This window comes from Neofelis nebulosa, chromosome 7 (assembly GCF_028018385.1).
Source record: "Neofelis nebulosa isolate mNeoNeb1 chromosome 7, mNeoNeb1.pri, whole genome shotgun sequence".
NCBI lineage: Eukaryota > Metazoa > Chordata > Mammalia > Carnivora > Felidae > Neofelis > Neofelis nebulosa.
The window spans coordinates 91,138,617-91,154,799 of NC_080788.1; the positions used below are offsets into that span (position 1 = coordinate 91,138,617).

At 44.1% G+C, this 16,183-nt stretch overlaps 1 protein-coding gene across 5 annotated transcripts in view; it reads left to right on the plus strand.

Moving 5' to 3' along the window:
• The first annotated feature begins 3,014 nt into the window (after nt 1-3,014).
• The window catches only part of LRFN5 (leucine rich repeat and fibronectin type III domain containing 5), a 251,687-nt gene continuing 238,518 nt past the window's right edge, over nt 3,015-16,183 (plus strand). For all 5 annotated transcript variants that reach the window (XR_009264428.1, XM_058738919.1, XM_058738918.1 and 2 more), the window contains exon 1: nt 3,015-4,549. The gene's annotated coding sequence lies outside the window, so the exon portion shown is untranslated. The remainder of the gene's footprint in view (nt 4,550-16,183) is intronic.

Below are 16,183 nucleotides of genomic sequence, written 5' to 3' on the forward strand. Positions count from 1 at the left end.
CACACACACACACACACACACACACACCTTTTCTTAAAAGCACATACTTATATTTGAATTTTGCCCTGTTCTCAACTCTAGACTTCTTACAGCTGGTTAAGCATGCCCCCTCCTCACCTCTGTCCGGACACTAGAAAAAGGAAGGAAAGAAGGAAGGTAGAAAAGAAAGAAAGAAAGAGAAAGAAAGAAAGAAAGAAAGAAAGAAAAGAAAGATAAGGAAGGAAAGAAGGATGGAAGGGAGGAAAGAAGGAAGGAAGGGAGAGAGAGAAAGAAAGAAAGAGAAAGAAAGAAAAGAAATATAAGGAAGGAAGGAAAGAAGGATGGGAGGAAAGAAGGAAGGGAGGGAGGGAGGGAGAGAGAGAGAGAGAGAAAGAAAGAAAGAAAGAAAGAAAGAAAGAAAGAAAGAAAGAAAGAAAAGGAAGGAAAGGACAGAAGGAAGGAAATAAGGAAGGAAGCCAGGGAGGGAGGGAGGGAGAGAGAAGGAAAGAAAGAAAGAGAAAAGAAAGATAAGGAAGGAAGGGAGAGAGGGAGGGAGGGAGAGAGAGAGAAAGAGAAAGAAAGAAAGAAAGAGAAAGAAAAGAAAGATAAGGAAGGAAGGAAAGAAGGAAGGAAGGAAGGAAGGAAGGAAGGAAGGAAGGAAGGAAGGAAGGGAGGAAGGAAGGAAAAAGAAAGAAGGAAGGGAGGGAGAAAGAGAGAGAGAAAGGGAAAAAACGAAAAGGAAGAAGAAAAGTTTCTTGGTCCAGCGATGTAAGGTCTTTGGATTTCTCATTCAACATCTCTCTATACTTCCCAGGAGGAACTGCAGACCTTCACTTCCTGGACTTTAGCGGTTCCTATCAGCTCAGCAGGGAAGGGTGGCAAGTGGGATGATCCTGAAGGAGCAGGAGTCACCCCCGCGTCCTAAAGTATTTGGAAGTGCTCGCTCGCGGCTGCTTCTCCTCCGTACTGGTGCACCTCCGCCGCCCTCCAGCGAAGTCCCAGAAGTGGCCAAGTTACAAAGTGAAGCGGGGATGGCAGCACTCTCTCTCCCTGTTCCACGGGGAGTCCCCGGACCCAGGTCGCCGCAGGTGCTTGCCATAGACTTCTCGGACTCTCAGGGTTTTCACTTCGGGGGACAAAAAGGCGCTGGGGAAGCACTGACGGTTTTAGAGGAGACTCGCCTGGACGGTAGCGGCGTCCCCGGGGGTTACGTTGTGAGGTGTGGCCGCGCAGCCCCCGGCTGTGTGAGTTTGACGCTCCAGCTCTGGAACTCCGACCGTCCGGCGCCGCGCGGGCTCCGCGGTTCTCCCCCACCCCCCAGCCCGGGACCGGGCGCCGCCGGCTGACCCGGAGGAAGGAGGCGCCGCCGGACCTGCAGCCCCGGAGCCGCGCTCCTTCGGAACGAAGCAGCGGCGAGGGTTGCCGACTCCTAAACCCTGGATTGGACCCGGAGCCGGGGGCGGGGGAGGGGAAGCAGAGCGGAGCAAGGAGATGAGCGGTTGGCACCTCCAGCATTCCACCCTTCGGCTTCTTTCCGCAAAGAGGCGGCTGTGTGGGTCCTGCCTGTGCGTGGGTGCAAGTGTGCGCGCTTGGGTGAGCTCCGTGGGTGAGCTCAGTGGGTGTGCTACTGTCTGAGTGCTTTCGTGCCTCCGCAGGGCAACGCGCACGCCTGGGAAAGCCCTATTGGTAGCAAAATTCGAGAGCGCCCATCCGAGGGGGTCCACCAACACGTGGCTTTGCCAAGTAGGCCAGGAAGAGGCCCTTAGTAGGCTGCTTCCCCCCTCTGCAACCCCTAGCTCTTCCCTTACCTTTGGGTTCCCTTTGGGTTTCCTTTGGGTTCTGACCAGTGTCAGGGGCAGCCTAGATCAGAGCTAAGACAGCAGGTGCCTCCTGGGGCTGAAGACCAAGTGCTGGGGAACCCGTCAAAGAGAAGGGGGAGGCTTTCCTGGCTCCAGCAGAAAACAACGGCGTGGTTTCACTGAGCGGGGGGGGGGGGGGGGGGGGGGTGGTCCCGGAAGGAAGCTTTTTCCAGACTGGAGGGACTGACTGGCGGGTCTAGGAGAGAAGCTCGATGAACTTGGCGCAGGGTCACGAGATATGTGGCCCCCTCGACCCCTCTCGGCAGGACCCAGTCTAGAATTCTCCCCACCACCCTTCTTTTTGCTGCTTCAGATCAGATCTCTTTCCCAGTGACCTGAGTGGTCAGTCCTGGCTAATATCGACTATTGGACTGGCTTTCTGCCCTGGACATACTAAAATGTGGCCAATTGCAGCACTGTAATGTCTAATGCTGGGCTGAGTTGATTCTCAAATATAAATGTTCTTTTCAGCTTCTTTTCCAATCTGCTTAGTGAGAGAACCACCGCCTACTACTAAGGGGACCCTGGATGCCAGTCGCAGGCGACAGAGACCTCAAGTCAGCAGCCTTCCGTCTCAGATTTTCCTGGCGGTTATAGCTAATGACTTTTCCCACCGCTGTTAGTAGTCGCAGCTTGACCCGGTGACATTCCTTTATCCTGTAACTGTGGGCTGTAGGTAGTCCGCAAGTTGCCTTCTGCAAGAGGCTTGAGGACGCCCCTAGAAGTTCGCCTTTATCTCCAGTTTTTCCGCCTTCTCCCCTCCCCCTCCCTGCAACGCCCCCGCGACTCCTTTGCCAGGGGATTTGCAAGCACCTCGTGGACCCTCTCCTCCTGCCCGGGGTTAATCAGTCCGGAGCGAGCCGGGCTTGCAGGCGCGAGGGCAGAGGGAGGCACGGTGGCCCCGGCGGGGGTCTCGCCTGACTCTGAGTCTGGGAGGCGCGGTAGTTCCCGTCATTGCGGCGAGGGCCGGGCCCACGGCCGCGCGCCCGCCGCCGCCGCCGCCGCCGCCTCCATGCTGCAGCGCCGGACGCAGTCCTTCCCGGCGGGGCGGCTGCCGCTGCCCGAACAGGCTGCGGTGGGGAGCCTGGGACCGGGGCCCGCCCTGGCCGCAGCTGGGGTCCTTGGCTGCCAGCCGCACGCCTGAGCTGCGGACTCGCCCTGGCGAGGTGGGCAGCGGGCGGGGCGCTGTGTGCAGCGGCTCGCAGAGAGTCGGCCACCGTGTGCAGAGCGGCCCGAACTGAGGACTCGTGTCTGTGTGTGTGTGTGTGTGTGTGTGGTGTGCGCGTGTGTTTGCGCGTGTTTTTCCTTCTTCCCTAGAGGATGTGAATGGCTTCGCAGCTGGCTGCTCCCTTAGGATTCTTGACTGTGGAGCTCTGGGCTGTGAGAACAACCCACCCATATAATCCATTTTGCACGGTCGGTTTATATCAAGAGAAAAAAGCGCAACTGGACGGGGGTGGGGCCGACCGAGGAAACCTTCTGGAAATACACACACACATTCACAAGAGAGGAAGAATGAAAGACCCGGGAAGATTTTTATAACCTTCCTGCTGACCCTTCTGTTTTCAGAAAAGATTCTGGATCTTTTCTACCTTTTGAAATCATCTTGGCATCTATTTATTTTTATTTTTATTTTTTTTTTGTAAGCAGCTCTTCAGCTAGCTGCGTGTGTGTGTCTGCGTGTGTGTGTGTGTGTGTGTGTGTGTGTGCGCGCGCGCGCGCGCCTGATGCATTTGACTGTCTTTTATCCAACTGCCCAGAAGCAAATGTTAACTCGTCGGTGCCCCCTCGATGCCGAGGTTCTTGAAGAGCAGGGAGGACGCCCAGACCCATTTTCCCGGCTGGATTCGGAACCGCTGCCTGCCTGTGGACCCATGTGTGTGGATCGCTTTACCCAGAGGCTTGGAAAGCGCCAGTATTAACTTGCTTCCAGGTACATCACAAGGTCACCAGAGGGTCTTGTAGCCGTCTTGTTTCCGTGCATCTAGACCTTCCTGTCTTGGCCAGAGATATTTATGTTTCCGTCCACATCATCTGAAGCCAAAAGTTCAGCCCTTCGAGCTGGGTTCTGTACAAACAAGGTAACAAGGATTGCTTTTCAAACTGTTTAACAAAATTCCCGACTCTTCCTCAGCCCTTTCCCGGCTCTCTCCTCTCCACCAAAATGTCATCAGCCCTTGAATTGCTTGGATTTGGGTTGGAGGAGAACTTAAAGGAAACGTGATCAAAAGGCTTTGCCAAACCACTCTCTTTTCTGCCTGTGGTCCGGTGGGGATCAAAGCTGATCGTGAGAAGGACCAGTCCCCTCCCTGCTTCTCCCTCCCGGAGCTGGGCTGGATGTGCGTGTGCAAGAGTGAATGCGAGTGCGCGCGCGCCTGTGTGCGAGTGTGTGAGTGTGTGTGTGTTTGAGTGTGTCTGTGTGTGCGTGCGCGGCCGCCCTGCCTCTGCCCGCTCCCCGGGCGCAGAAACGCGGGTTTCATGGGGCGATCTCCGCGGATCCCCCACCCAGCGCGACCTGCGGGCAGCGGCGGCAGTGGCAGGAGCCGCCTTTCGGACTCCCTAGGATGCGGGTGCTGAGCTATGGCAAAGGGCAGCAAAGTGACGAGCGAGACCCGCGTACGACTGTGAAAGCCACCTGGAGCCACCTTGCCGGGATTGTACCTGCGGGCAGAAAGTCCTCCTACGACCGTCTTTTCCTCTAGAGGCACCAGGTAACAACCCAACGACTATCCGCCTCACCCAGTTTCCTTCTGATCTTGTTGCTAGTGTCTTGTCTGCATTGCAGGCTACTTTACTTATTAATGTTTCGAAAATCATCAGGAAGGGCTGAAATATCCAAGGGCGCTCTGTGATGTTGTAATATAATTTCTAGTAGGTGGGATATAAATCTATACCTGAGCATTTAATCTAGCAGTGAAAGCTAAGGGAATATGGATACACTCCACCCTAAGTGATGATATTGGAAAGCTAGGCATATTGAACCTGTCTGAAGATGCCAGAGATTAAAATTCCGTGTTTCCTTCAGGCTATGGTTGCCACGGACCATTTGGTATCCAACCCTCCCCAGACCGTGGAGTGCGAGAGGGTGTTTGGTTTCCACCCATCATTTCAGGCAAAGACCATTTTGACCCTTCTCTACCTCTGGTGCCAGGTTGTTTTCCTTTCCTTATTGTGGAGGAGCTTGCCAGATCCTTTAGTAGTTGTAAATTACGCATCTGGAGACTTTAATCTGAAATGGAGTTTTCTTGGAACTTGCTCTGCATGAAAGGGAATTCATTGTCACCGGCGTGTGTGCTGAGATATGGTATTGAACTGCCAGCGTTGGCTTCTGTGTAGCAAAATACATCCCAGAGAGAAGTCATTTTTATGTCTAGAGGAGCAAGGCTAAAACCATAACCACCACCCCAATACTGTCCCCAGCTGTATTGTCTCGGTTGTGGAGCTCGGGTACGCGTGGTTTGTGTGGTTGGTTTTGGTGTGCTTGTTTCTGTATAATATGTATTTTTGAGCATTTTTGCCAGAGCATTGATTTACAAGGAATAGGGTGGGTTTGCGACTGCCTAATTAACATATTGGGTCTGATACGTTAAAAAGGAGATTCCCAGGGCTGGCGGAGTGGGAACAAATTTAGCGAACTTCCAAAGCCCCTTACCCTTGCAGCTTATTTCTCTCATTTGCTTTTTTTTTTTTTTTTTGCATCACCTCTGAGTCCCCTACAGAAATTTCACCCCTTCTAGAGAGCATTCAGATTAACAAGATAAAGCACTTCCAAAGTAGTCTCATCAATGTTTTATTCCATAGTGAAGGCGGTCTGAATAATTCAGCTAAGTAGTGCTCGTTTGTCTCCAGTCTTCGGTAGCTGCCTGCTGGGTGCAGCCAGCGGAGGATGTGGCCGGGCCGAGCGCTCGGCTCCTTGCTCTAGGAGGCAGCGACTGGAGATGCACCGAAGGTTTCTCTTTGCCACAGCCGCTTAGAAAGTGTAGGGCGCTGCCTCTTTTCCTCCGCTTGCTGCGTTTCTATAGATATCCATATGATGGCATTTGCAGACTACAAGCTGGCCACTAGCTGGATGCTCTCGCGGTCTCTGCGCGTAGATGTCCCTGACTGCTCTGGAGTCTGGGCTCGGCTGCTGCTGCAGCCCTCGCAGGCTGGTGGTGCTACAAGGCCGTAAATGCAGCGTGCTTGGGGGCTGGGCTCCGCCACTGCAGCTGCCAGGCCCTGGTCGACACTTTTTGGGGAGGGGCTGGAGAGCTCAGCGGGCCCCCTGGCAGACAGCGGGCGCATCATGGCTGAGGTGGCGGCCTGGATATGAGAGGAAGGAGGTGGAGAGAGACGCGTGGAGGGCAGTGAGGTCCTGCCTGACTTCCTGCGCCTGCAGTCCTCCACCCCCTTGTAAATGAATATTCAAGAACATAGAAGAAAAGCTGGCTGCAAAAATGCCTTGATACTCAAATGTCGCTTGATTTCTCAGGGTTGGAAACCTGAAACTAAGTGTTTTTCCTAGATTTCCATTTCCTCCTATCTCTTCTCTCTCCTCTCCTCCAGCTCGCCTTTATTTAATTAGGTCATTTATACTCCTGTTTTCTCTCCAGTTGAAATACCACTGAAAAGACAACTGCTCTCCCTACCCCGACCCCCAAGCCCAGTAAACACGAGGGCTGTGAGGGCCACTCTTCAGACAGATTTGCTCTGTAAGTTCCAGCTCTAGGGAGAACCAAAAAAGGATATAGAAAGTAACTTGACTTTAACAGAAAAGCAGGTCCACATTCTCCTCTCTGAAGACTCAGAAAGAAAAGGGTACTGCCTGAATGAAAACTCAAAATAAGTGGGTATTTGGGAGGAATTAGATGGGGGGAGGTTCTTATCGTTTATCTTCTTTTTTTTAAGTTAACTTCTATGTATTTCCCTCATCACTCAGGAAATCCTGGACAGAATACCTATTTATGTGTACTAAAAATCTGACAAAGACACTTCTTTGTCCCCCAGGTATCTCCAGAATAGTATTACAACAGAAACCATATTCATAATATTTGTTAGCAGATAAGGCATACCCCTTTAGAGGGTACCCAAGAAAGAAGAAATGCTGGGGCAGAATATCAGTGACTGGGAAAATAGTGGTTTTTCTCTATTTCCCTCCTCATTTCACTTCTCTCTGGCCTTTTCTCACCACGAATTCACTATTCTGCAGGTTTGTGTCCTCACCCTGAGGGAAGGCAAAACAAATGCATTATCTGGTTGTTGAGTGCTTAGAAGCCTAAACATGGATGACTATGTGATATATGTTTAGAATCAGCATTCATTGGTACATGGAGTTAGGTGGAATGTCAAAACCAAATCCACCTCCTAGCACAGAGTTTCATGTATAGAAGTTACTTAAAAATGGAGATTTCTGCCTCCCTTCCCTTCTCCCTTGCTTGAGTGGCAGAGAGGTAGACACCAGTTAGTTTGAAGATCTGAGACCACTGACCTTGTACTTAGATAGAGCTGGCTTGGCTCACTAATGGGTTAAGACTGTCAGGTGTTAATAGGAAATTTCCCAGCAAAATGTTCCTTCCTTTTAAGCTCTCTTATGTTTAACAGCAAGAGGGCCAAAACAATAGGAAAGTCAGGGCACCCATGGGAACAGATGTGAGCATGTAGGCAGGTGCAAAGAAGTTGCCCCTTGACTCCTGTCCCCCAGACCATTTCTTTTAGTTACTTTTCCTTTTCTCATTTCAAGAGGAGAATGACCTTGAGCAACACCAGTCTTCTGTGCTTTACACACCTCTTTCCCACTTCAAACATGTGATGTATATATGAACACACACAGACATATGCATATCTACTTCAGTTTTGAAATATGAGACTTTTGTGCTTGAGTGATTTGGGAGGGGTTCATTAAGATATATCTTTGACTAATACCAGGCAGAGATGATTTTTTTTTTTTTCTTTTTTCTCATGAGGGGCTAGCAAGAGCTTTGGTCACTTGCAAGAAAATTGTCCCACCTATATCCCCTCTTCCATTATTTTTGTCTCCTCTGTCATTAAAGGCATTCTTGGTGGCAAAGTATTGTGTGGTTATGGCGTTGGTGTTTGAATGACCATCGCATGTTTTATCTGCTGTAAATCTTTTCATGAATGACCATCAGTTCTCTTTTGTTCATTCACACCAATGTTCTGCTTCCTCTTGCTGCTTGAAGCACTTTAGGCTCAGTAGTTTTGCTGAGTTTTCTAGCTGGTGAAATTAGGATCTTGCTTTCTGCTGATACTATTGCTGTGTTGTTCTGTGGTTGGGATGAGATGCTTGTAGATATCTAACAGTGTCCCTGCCTCTGCATAAAAGTACCATGTAATAAGCTCTATATCATATATCTTTAGTTACTTTAAGAACAATTGACAGTAGATAAGATTACTGATAAATATGTGCCAATTTTGAGGTTGGAGAAAGAAAGCTACATAAAACTTTCTAGAACTGGCTAATTTGTTAACTCATTCCAGTGATTTTTATTTTTCATTTACTTAGAAATATAACATTTTGGCATTATTTTCATAGTTTTGTGTATATGGTAATCACTTCTAACTTTTATGCTTTATTGAAGAATAAATACAAGAATTTAGGCCTTTAAATAGATAGGACACATGACTAACAGGTAATTTTGCTAAATCATTCCACGGTCACACATGTGTATGGCTCTGCCTTGTTCAGTAAACCTTGAAAGTGAGACTGCTTATTACATTTCTACAGCCCACATTTTTATTCCTGTGGCATCCTTCAATCATTGAGAACTATTTAAAACCTAAGGCAGTATAATTTGTCCATTACATGGTATGTGCATGGTAAAATTAAGAAGAATTATGTTTATCAGTATTGAAGCTATTCTGGTTAGAAGTGAACCATTTTTGTTATGCCCTATCAACATAAATTGTGTGTTTTTATGAAAACTCCAGTTTCATATAAGTGTAACAAGAGATAGAAATATAAGAATTTAATTTAGAAATGGCTAATGCCATTTTAAAGCTTTTCATCATAGTGTTCTGATACATACTCTTCTGACACAATGCTTTTTACTGAACTATGACATAATTTAATACTAATTATGAAGATGGTTAACAAGTGATAGAAAATAATAATGAAATTACATGGTTATATAAATGTAGTATCATTTTATTGACAGCCTGTAAACCACATGAAAAGGCCTTATTATTAAGCTATGAGCTATATCAGTAAGATTTCTCAGAATTTGGCTTTGAGGGTCTATGTTTATTAAGTTACAAACTAGGTCACATTAGGAAGAAAATGCAAATTGATCAATCTGAGTCTTCCTAGATAATATGTATCTTTTTATAGAAGAAATCTGTCTAAACTTAAACCTCATGCTACTCTTTGTTTCTTCGTGGGACCATATATGCAATTTATTGCTTTAAAAATCCTTCCAATCCTACCATTGGATATTGAATCTACTTTAGATTCTATGGCAAAAAAGCCTCTAGAAAGAAGTCATAGGATAAATGCATAATGTTATAGCATGGACCTTTTTTCCCAACTCTAGAAGCAGTTTCTGAATTCGTGGAAAAATGCAAGAAAAAGCTATTTAGTTCAATAGAACCAGTGTATTTAATCAGGGATAGAAGCCAAAACAGTATTGTTTATATTTCTCTATTTTTTACTTTGCTCTGTGCAGCTCTTTTGAGGAAATGCTAGAGACCTGAAGTTTGCATATTAGTTGCTTTCTCCATTCCATCCCCCATGTTGACTTCTCATTTCCTGTCTTAATAGATTTTTCACGAATCCTAGTGGTGTTGCTTCCAAAGTTATTGGATATTTGCTTTAAAGTGATTTATTAGTGGGAACATATCAACCCTGTTATGAAAACTAACTTTCTCTTATCTTCTTTGGAAGTACAGGCTGTGGTGTTTTCTTAGCAATTAGCTCTTTTTGTTATATTTCCATGGTATGTAAGTGATTTCTATGCATTCATTTTATTAGTGTTAAGACATTTGTATAGCGACATTAAAATGCATATGACTTGCATGGCGATATTGAACACTGTATGGAGCAGCACATACACTTTTTCTACATGGAGAGATACTGTTATAGCACTAATAGTCACAGATATTTTAATTTAAAATGCCTCATTTAACAGGAATGTGCCTACCTTCATACTGAAATTTAGGGGTTATTTATAGGAATTTTGTAGGATATTGGCCAGGTATTTACTGTTCAAATGTCAGGCACTTTAACAGCATATAAACTAGACATTGGATCCTGACCTCAAGGAACTTATTTTCATAGTAACAGGAAGGATGTAAAAAAATACATAGGCTGGAAAGTTAACTGATATTTTTTATTCTATCTTGATATGTTATACTCTGTAGTAAGAGGGACAAAGGAAATTGGGAAATTGTTAATGTGTTTTGTGGAGGTTGATATTGTGCAGTGGTTAGAAGCATGAACTTTGGGATTGCACAAACCTGTGTTTCAGGCTTATGTAACCTCTCTGAGCCTTAGTGTCCTCACCTATAAAAGGAGACTAATGATAAAGGACATTCAGCTGCTATCATCACCAACATCATCGCCATCGTCATTATCACTTCATCATTAGTTATCATGAGAGGAGAGGAAAAAACTAAAGGTGTAGTAATTGAATGATGTCAGAGTCTATGCCTGGGGTCGTAGACCCTCAGGGTTCCAGGGAATGCTAAAGCTTATTCAAAACAAGGGCCCCACGGTCCACTGTCTTCAGAGACCAGGCACATGTAAAGCAGGAAATCTGGCAAGGTTTAAGAAATTATAGGTTGAAGGATCTCTGGTACTCTGGTGATTGCATGATTTACACAAGACATTCAAATTTAAATTAATTTTAACCCCTGATGGGTCTGGCATTATAAAACTTCTGAGTTCTTCTGACATCTATTCAAATTTAGATTTTCACTAAAGCATCCCTGCCAAATGGTCATTTTGACAAAACTTGAGTACCTTCAAGGATTCTAAAATCATTCCACCTAAACCAGATTATTCCATTTTTGTATAGGCATATCATAAAATTTATTTCTGGAGTTGAGCCAAGTCTCTGGCATCCTTGGCTTCGAATTAATTTTGATATGGAAGGAAGGGCACATAATAAATCTAATTCCCAGTGACAGTACCTCGAATATTTAAACTGAGTTACTTGAGATCCTCAAACCATGATTGCTCTGCTTATGATTAAACATAATTAGGCCTAAACTGGTTTGGGACAGTTTTCTATGTGTCATGATTTTAAGCCTTTTTACACTTTATACTCAATAAATGTTATCTATCGTAAGTTTTTATCACCATCCTTTTCTAGATGGACTCCAGTTTGTTTGTCTCACTTTACATTGAAGTGTGATACCAGCTCCAGCAAACCATGTGGCATGACTAGTGTAGTGTTGAGCAGAACTATTCTTTTCTTGCTTTTGGAACAGAGAAAGCAGGCACAGACTGTTACTGTCCATCCAGCACTCCTGTCACATTTACTCTTTCATCAATGCCTTCTCTCCTTTTGAGACTGAACAAGGCATTGGAGTCCTTAACATAGACCTCCAAGATGCTACAACTCATCAATCCAGAGTGGAGTCTGACTTCACAACGCTGGGATCATGACCTGAGCCATGATCAAGATTCAGACGCTCAACCAACTGAGTCACCCAGGGGCCCATCTCTTGATCTCAGCTCGGGCCTTGATATCGGGGTTGTGACTTTAAGCCATGCAGGAAGCACGCAAAAAAAAAAAAAAAAAAAAAAAAAAGAAAGAAAAGAAAAGTACCCACTGTGGGAAAACTGTTTTTGTTTCTCACTCTAGAAACAAATATTCTCTCAGAGAGGCAACCACATTCTTCAGTCGGTCTTGATACTTTTGCATCTTTGTCTCTTAATTTACCATTAAACCTAGATGATACTGATTTCTAGAATATTTACTAAGCTTGTGTTACCTTCTCCATAATTGAATAAAATTGATGATTGGGCTTCCAACCGTTTTTATAGCCTCTGTATGAGGTCACCAGATTTCTAATAAGGGGAAAATAATGTGAATACTGGAGAGAATGGCAGTAAAACTCTCTTTATCTGGTATCCATACAGGATGAGTCTTGGTTATCAACATTCTCCATAATTTAGAAATGTTACTCTTTTTAGACGCCATGTTTAAAAATGTTTCTTTTGTTTTTTCTTTTTCTTTTTTAACATTTATTTATTTTTGAGAGACACAGCACGAGTAGGGTAGGAGCAGAGATAGAAGGAGACACAGAATCCGAAGCAGGCTCCAGGCTCTGAGCTGACAGCACAGAGCCTGACATGGGGCTCAAACTCACAAATCATAAGATCATGACCTGAGTCAAAGTCAGATGCTTAACCCACTGAGCCACCCAGGCACCCCTAAAAATGTTTCTTTAAAAATTTTACTTTTTAAAAAATTTTTAAAAATATTTTTATTTTATTTTTGAGAGAGAAACAGAGAGAGAGAGAGAGAGAGAGAGAGAGAAAGGGGGAGAGAGAGAAAACATGAACATGGGAGGGGCAGAGAGAGAGGGAGACACAGAATCTGAAGTAGGCTCCAGGCTCTGAGCTGTCAGCATTGAGCCTGACATGGGGCTTGAACTTGTGAACCACAAGATCATGACCTGAGCCAAAGTCAGATGCTTAACTGACTGAACTACCCAGGCGCCCTGAAATTTTACTTTTTAAAAAGTATTTATTTATTTATTTTGAGAGACAAAGAGAGAGCATGAGTGGAGGAGGGGCAGAGAGGGAGAGAGAGAGAATCCCAAGCAGGCTCCACACTTAGCGAAGAGCCCTATGTGGGGCTTGATCTCACGAACTGTGAGATCATGACCTGAGCAGAAATCAAGAGTCAGCCACTTAACTGACGGAGCCACCCAGGTGCCCGTAAACGTTGTTTTAATTCTAATGTGAATGGTAATAGTTATTAAAATTGACACATCAATTGTAAATACAGTTAACCTTTTCTGAAAGACTTGAAGTCTTTGTTGTATATGTTAGTGATGCCAGAAAGCCCTCAGGGACCAATCCATGTCATGTTTAATTTTTTTTTTTAACGTTTATTTATTTTTGGGACAGAGAGAGACAGAGCATGAATGGGGGAGGGGCAGAGAGAGAGGGAGACACAGAATCAGAAGCAGGCTCCAGGCTCTGAGCCATCAGCCCAGAGCCCCACGCGGGGCTCGAACTCACGGACCGCGAGATCGTGACCTGGCTGAAGTCGGACGCTTAACCGACTGAGCCACCCAGGCGCCCCTCCATGTCATGTTTAAAGCACAGATATTTGTACGGATATGACATTTTCCATAGCTTCTTTTCTTTCCTGTCTGTGTATGATTTTTCTTTTCCTTGCTTTCATATAGCAAACTTTTTCAGTGGGTTTGTTTTCTTTTTTAAATCACTGATAGGAAGTTATTAACAAATGACAAGATTGTTAGATATCTTTGTGAACTAAGAGCCTGAGGATGAATAATATTCTAAGACTCTCTTGGCTAAGGAAAGCACATGAATTTTCCTTCATATACTTTATGTGGAAAGTACTTAAAAATGATAATGTATCTTTATCTAATAAATATAATAGATGATGACGATTATGATCATAAACACATTTTCTTAGAATATCATCTATGCCGGATACTATTGGTTTTTACTTTCTTCCAACCCATGCAATAATCCTACAGCTTGGGCATGATTGTATTCCTTTTTTTTTTTTTTTTTTTGGAAGATCAGGTTGAGGCTGAGGGCAGTTAACTTGTCCGTGATCAGATGACTAATAGATGATAGGGCTAAAATTCAAATCCAGATACTTCTGATTCTAAAGAAACATGCTATATCTACTATACCTTGGAGGTTTCCATTTTCTTCTCCCTGTTAAAGCTGTTTTCTGTTGATTGTTATTACATAAATGTGTTTTTAACCTCCTTCAAGGATGATGGCCATCCTCTGAATATGCACCTTGTTCTTAATTTCTTTTCCTTTCTGGTACTTTGTGAATTACTGTATTTTATATCTGGAAGTTTATGAAAGACTTTATGGTGATTCATTAGGGGATTTGGTAGCTCTTTGTATGGAGAAATGTTTGATCCTGGCTCTGAGATTTAAGTATATCCTAAAATTTTTTTGCTAAACTAGACTGTGTGATTTTGGGTGATTTACTGTTTCTAATTCCTCCTAATTTCCATCTACATAAGGGTCTTGCAAGCTACTGTGAACTTGCTGGTGTGTCTTAAGTAATTAATAAGTAATTGCTCCCTGTAGCGCTTTTCCTAGTACAGAAGAATTGGAATAAATCGGAATTCTATAAATGTTAGTTAGGATGAGATGGAGCTTGGAGATCATTAATGATCATTCATCATTAAAATGTTTGTATTTGTCTAATTGTGCTCTGCACTCCACTTACCTCTTATTCCCGTTACTATGTCTTTTGTGCTGCTGTTGCTGTCATTAATGAGTGCTTCAATCTTTACCCCTAGTTACCTCCTTCCTTTGAGACAGGGCTGGAAAGATGGTCAAATAACAAACTCATTGTGTCATCCTGAATCCGGATTTCTATGCTGTTATTTCAATGACAGAGGGGCCTGATAGCCAAAATTGGATGCTTAAGTATAGATGTATTTGTTGGCAGAACAGACCATTTCTAGATTAAGCCCTGTGGTGTGTTCCCATCTGTGATTTGCTTTCTTACTTCCTCTGATGGATTCAGGATGGCCACAAACTCATTATAGGTATCCCTATCAAGAGTACATGTCGTATTTCCCTTCCCATTGCGTCTGGACTGGCCTTGCAACTAGCTTTGAACAATAGGTGTGGCAGAAGTAATAGGATATAACTTCCAAGCTGCATCCTCCAGAGATCATACAGTCATCCCTCTTGCCCTCCTGGAAAAAATGTTAACATCATGTGAAGAAGCCCAGGTTCCCCTGCTGGAGACAAGTGGCCCGGCTGACAGCTGGTACCAGTGGCAAGGCATGTGAAGGAGGCCTCCTTATAGCATGCAGACAAAGTAGAGCTTCCAGCTAATTATAGTCACACGGGTGACCCCATATAAGACCAGCAGAAGAATCAGCCCAAATTGATAATGTACAAATCATGAACAAATAAACTGGTTGTTACTCTAAGCCACTAAGTTGTGGGTAGGAGTAAATAGCTGAGACATGCTCTGGAGTGATGGGATGCAGCCAGCCATCATGCCTGTTTTGGAAGACAGTCCTGTCTTTCTTTTTTATCCTTTCAACAAATGTTGGTTAAGTATCTACTAGATCTAGGTATGCTTCCCCATGTATGGATTCGTGGATTTTTGAAGAGGAATATAGTGCTTAAGCTTTTGGAAGTAATTTGCTGATTCCTTAAATGCCTCAGATTTCCTTTTCCTAAGGTGTTTCCTAACATGGCTGAATGTACATGGGGATTAATTTTGATTTGCCTGTTTACTGCTGTACCCACTTTTCACTGCATTAGACAAGCTTCTCTGAAAGAGCTGTCCTCTTATGCTAGGGATAATGCCATTCACCTAAAGCCCAAGGGAGAATTGGTCTTTGTTTCTCTAAGTTGCATTTTGAGCTTGGTTTGGTTCAGAGGGACAGTTTGTCAATTCTCCAAGATTTTATTTTACCTTCTAATTATGTTTCAGTGATTCATATTTACTATTCATTTCTTCTGTAAATTGCATCTAGATTGCACAATTACTTTATTCTGGGACTTTATACACTCTCATTTTTTTAAATGATGTTCTCATTTATGTATCAAATTACAGGCATTTGACATACTGTTATAGGTATAATAAGGTGCAGGGTGTAGGCCATGGGGCAGGATAATTATAATGGCTTCATACTTTTCTGATTACTGTTTAATTGTAAAAAATACATAGTTACAAAATGAATACAGTAAAACTGAGTGTTTTTACTTTTAGTAAAAGAGATATGTTTGTGAGGGGGTGTGTGGGAATGCAAGTCACATTCACCTAAATATTTTTTATGAAGGTGTTGTCCAATGGATTTGAAAGTCTCTCTGTATATATCAAATATTATCAATTTTATTTACATTTCCTTCTTGCTATTTCTTTCTGTGATTTTAGAGTTTAATATAAGGTAGGTAATATATGGTATGCTAATTACTTGAAGTTTCTACTAGTGAATACTTTTTTTAATGTTTATTTATTTGAGAGAGAGAGAGAGAGAGAGAGAGAGAGAGAGAGAGATCACACAAGCTGGGGAAAGGGAGACAGAGGATCCAAAGCAGGCTCTTCACTGTCAGCACAGAGCTGGATGTGGGGCTCAAACTCACCAATGATGAGATCGTGACCCTAGGTGAAATCAAGAGTTGGATGCTTAACCAACTGAGCCACCCA